The sequence below is a fragment of the Lipotes vexillifer genome, unplaced genomic scaffold, assembly GCF_000442215.2.
Source record: "Lipotes vexillifer unplaced genomic scaffold, Lipotes_vexillifer_v1.1 scaffold53, whole genome shotgun sequence".
In the NCBI taxonomy this organism is placed as follows: Eukaryota; Metazoa; Chordata; class Mammalia; order Artiodactyla; family Lipotidae; genus Lipotes; species Lipotes vexillifer.
In genome coordinates this window covers 4,430,439-4,435,529 of record NW_006791814.1, presented here as the reverse complement: position 1 = coordinate 4,435,529, position 5,091 = coordinate 4,430,439, and positions in this window count along the sequence as shown.

Below are 5,091 nucleotides of genomic sequence, written 5' to 3'. Positions count from 1 at the left end.
GGGGCACGAACCCGTGTCCCCTGCAACGGCAGGCGGACTCTCAACCACTGCACCACCAGGGAAGCCCTGCATTCTTCCTTCTTTATGAGATCAGAAACCCCACTTCAAACTGCAGCCCCTCCACCCAGCACTCCTGGTCTAGACTTTCCTCAAGCAAGGGTAAAGTGTTCTGAGTTCACCGAGAGCCATAGTTAGAGATATTTATGGGAAGGAGGCACAAAATGGATCCAATCCAGCATCCCTGTCTTTAGAAATCTTTGACTCTCTTCCTCTACATGATGCTAAGGGACTTGGGAACTTTAAATTCCATTTCACGTGGGCCAGCCTTTGGTCCAGGTTTGCATCAGCCAACCCATCCTTCATTAGAACCCATACCAGAATCCATGGTATGTGCATCCATGTCAAGAAGATCAGCCTGGCCCAAAATTACATTTCCCCTTCCTTCATCCACTGCCCCAAAAATCCATTCCCACAAATACACCCCAAATTTCTGATGGCATCAATTAACAAGTTTCTGCAATTCTCTGTGGATCCAAGATTCTTTCCTACTAAGCGTCTATTTTTCACCTTCTAGGTTAAAACTGATCCTCACCTTCCAGCTAAGCAGCCGTGGGGGTTGGGGCAAGCAGGACATTGGGAAACTTCTGCAGTAAGGAAGGGTGAGGGCTCCCGCCCCGGTGTTGCAGACTGTCTCGGATTTCTCTCATACATCCTCTCTTACAGCCATTCCACTGGTCATAATCCCAATCTTTCTCTCAGTACCTAACTTCATACATGTGCAACAGGGCTGTGAATTCAGCAACCCGCAGAATCAATGGCCACCTTTGGTTTCTGGAGATCTCAGCCCACTGCAGGTCATAAGAGATTCTTTCTCTGTGGCCATATGCTCTACTCGTCCCCTCCCCCGCCATTATAGTTGGACTTCCTTTGTTGACTTCCCCTTTACGCTATTCTGTACAGTTAGAAATAAGGCATTCTATTCCACAGCCTGGGCATTCCTCACATCCTTAAAGTGTGGCAGAAGCTGTCCCTTCCCTGAGAGCCAGATCCTCAGTGGTCGAATGGTAACAAGTAACACAGGAAATAGCCTTTTACCCTGCATCCCATGGTCTGCTGGTGTCCCAGGCTAGAGCAGAGCAGCAACCTCATTGTGTTGTGCCCTGTGACAGCCCAATTATGGAGGTATGTTGCTGTAATTCCACCCTAAGTCCAGTTTCTGTATCAGTTAGGAGTCTTTGGTTGTAAACAACAGAATCGAACTCTAGAAAACTTAAGCAAAAAAAGACTGCCTCTGATAGGTAGTGGATAGGATTAAAGTAAAATTAAACAACCAGGCTCTGAGAATGATAGGAATGGGGGCCAGACAGGGATCAAAGTAGTTAGAACCCATGAATCACCTCTTCAGGGCACTGCATTTAAAATGCTTTAGTGACACCTGCCTCTATTTTATGTACCACTCTGCTCAAAATTCACCAAAGATTGAATCTAACTGGACTGGTTTGGGTCACATGCTGATCACATGGCTGGGGATGAAGGAACCACCACTGATGGTCTCTCAGAACCCAGATGATGGAGTTCCCTGAAGAAAAGGCGGGGTGCTTTCATTAAAATGAGGGAAAGGGATCCTGGGTGGGCAAAACCCAACAAATAACCTGTTACGATATCACTCGTCACTGGTGAGTGATGGTAGCCAGTTGACTCGGCTTCAGCAATAACAGAATCTAGGGACAAGAGAGAGAGCCACCCAGAGACAGAGAGAGAGAGAGAGAGAGAGACTGATTTCTGCATCCCGTGGCAGACAACAGGGTTACCACCGTCTCCCGATTAATTCCACCTCTTGTAGCACCCGTGCCAGCGAACTCCTTCCCAGTTCCAGTTTGAAAAATGTGTTAGAAGAGCTCTGATTGGCCCAGGTCCAGATGAGGTGACTGGATCACTCAACTGATGCAAAGAGTTGAGTCTGTGCAGAGGTCGCCGCCACCATGTGAACCCTGGGCTGGTGTGGGAGTTGGGCCTTTTCTAGAAGAGGAAGGGAGCGCCGCACAGGTCCCTGGGGTATCCCTTGCTGTGGTGCTCTCTTGGGCCTCTGTTTCACCTTCTGTAAAATGGAGAGATGATGTTCTGAGATGTTCAGGAGTAACTGCAGAGTACACAGGACAGCTCTGTGTCCAGGGCTCTAGGATGGGACATCTGTGATGGTGTCTCCCTGTTTGCAGTGACCTGGGGTGGAGGGGAACTTCCCGAGTAAGTGAGACATAATGTTCCTTAGGGATGATCAGATCTGAGCTGTGCTCCATCCCCAGCCCCATATTACAGAACAGAAAACGAAGACCCAGAGAGGTCCACAGTCATACCTCAGTTCGTTTGTGTGGAGACAAGCTTTTTAGCTCAAATAAGGGCCAAGCAGGGTGTTCATCCTGGAAAATGGAGGTGGAAGGGAAGCTGGTTGACTCATAAGGTATTTCTTGCAGCTCCCAAGAGTGAAGATGACCTATCAACTGATAATAATAACCACCCTTCACATGTCTGTGGCACAAATACAGCTGACAAAGTGATTTCACATCCTTTATCTCATATATTTTTCACAACAACCCTGCAAGACAACAGCAACAATAATAGAATAGTACAATCATTTCTGAGCAGATTCAGGAAACCGTAGCCCATAGTCACTCAAAAAGTAGTGAATAAAAAAAAAAAGCGGTGAATCAGGGATTCAAACTCGGGTTTCCTAATACTGGACTGTTCTCACTGGGCATCACACCCCCCTGTCACCACTTTGTCTGGCAAACTTAACTCCCCAGGCACTGCTGAAGGAAGTGACTGTGAAATGTGGGTCCTGTTTTAAATTTCTTCTCTCCTCGAGCTCTGGACACAGCCCTTGGGTGCCGGCTGGGATGGCCCTTGATGACTACCAGCCCTCCTATTTCAGGCCAGCCAGGCCCTGTGCCTGAGTGTGGAAAGAATTCTCCAGAAAGTTTAATAAGTTGAGAAGCTAACCTTATAAGGCAGGAGCCTTTGAGATGACAGGGACAGCATCTTTCAGAATCACGGCTGCTAGAAACGAGGAGGACAAGGGCAGATGTTGACTAGTGCTTGACCTTGTTCCAAAGGACTGGGTTCAGAACCCTCAGGAAGTCCATGCATTCAGGAGGAGGGGCTGTGCACACCTTACTCTTGGAGTCATACCTGGGTTCAGATATGGGCCTTCCTACTTACCAGCTGCATGACCTTGGATGGGATCTGTTGGTCTCCAAGAAGCCCATCTCAGGGCCAAGTTCCAACCTCCAACAGGGCTGGTACCCAAAGCCCTCGACCACCTTTTCCTCCCTTCTTGGATTGGTAAGGAATCTTTCAGTTACAAGTGACAGAAACCCAACAAGGTAGCTTAAGTACCGGGGGATCTGGAGGTTCAGCTGAGGTCACCAACTCTTCTCTCCTGCCTCTGCCTTCCTGTGCTGGCTTCATTCTCAGGCGGGAGGTATGAAAATTATTTGAATATGATGGGAGACTTACTATGAGCGTGGTGCAGAGGAAAGAAAATGGGCCCTGCTTAGACTCGAATCTCTGCTACTAAGGAGCTGTGTGATCTTGGCTGGATTTCTTTGCCTCTGCGAGCCTGTTTCTTCACTTGTCTTGAAGTAACAAACACCTCCATCTCAGAATATTAATATCAAGTTCAAGCGAGATAATATATGTGAAAATGCCTGGTGCAATAAATGTTATATATTAGCCCTCAAGAAGTGCATAGGAAGGAAAGCTCGGCAGCCCCTATCAGAGCTCTTGCTCTCCGTGGTAAAGCGACTCTGAGCAGAGGGCGTTGTTGGGACAGGAGGTAGTTTGCGTGTCCAGGGATCACAAAGCAGACTCACCCTTGTACTTGAGGCCCCAGACGAGGTCTCAGATTGAACAGCGGCGTCGGGAAACCCGAATTTGAGTCCAGACTCAATACGGCCAACTCCGGGGCCTCGGCTGCATCATTGGTCGAAGCAGGACGCTGGCTGGGACAAATGCTGAGTAGCTACCCCGTACATTTGCACGGGACTGGGTAGTGCCCCTGTGATGGCCCTCCATCTCATCCCACGGACCACACAGCTCTGCATGCTCCTGTCTCACCTCTCTGACCTCACTGCCACCCACTCTCTCCTTCGTAAACTGTTCCAGGCACGGTGGCCATCCTTCCAGCAAGTCACGCTTTTGTTCTTGCGTCAGGGGCCTTTGTTCCTGTTATTCCCTTAGCTTGGAATGCGTCCACGTCCTCCGCCTAGCTGGCTCCTTCTTGTCATTCATTTCAAAGGTCATCTCTTCAAAGACCTGCCTAGATCCCTCTGTATAGAGCTGCCTCTCCCTACACTATGTACACACACACACACACACACACACTGCTCTCAATCTCATTACTCTGCTTTATCTTCTTTATGGCACTTCATCATTCTTTGAAATGGTCATTTATTTGTTTACATGGTACACAGAATCACTCTGAATATGATAGCAACAAGTCTAAATGGATCTTGGTGTGTTGTCTTGCACTAGTGACTCAACTATTACAGGTGTTTGCTGCTGCCACCGATGTAATTTTCTGAAATGGAGACTAACTCTTGGTAAATCTCCAAACAAAAACTTACAAGTGTCTCTCCATTCTACATAGTTCATCCTGGGAAAATGAATAGTAAAAGCTTGTACAAGGTACTTTGTATTTAGATGTAAATGAGGTTTGGCTTAGCACCAGGTGTTTATGACTTTCTCACCAACATACGTGTCCAGTTAGACATTTGCATGTGGTGCTGAATGCAGGACAATTTTGTTTTTGTCATGCAGGATTGTCCCAGAACACCTGGCAGGACCTCTAGCATCCCCACCTCTGCCCATTAAATGCTGATAGGTCCCTGTTGTCCGTGTCACAACAAAACTCTCTCACACATTTCCAAAATGCTTCCTGGTGGGCAGTACTGCACACTGTGAGAATCACATTATTTAGAGGAAGGGTTTAGTACTATATACCTCAGGGTCTGTGAGAAAAAAATGAAATAACCTAAAAGGCTCTGTATTGTGTCTGCCATATATAAGTGCTTAGTAAACATGAATTTACTTCAT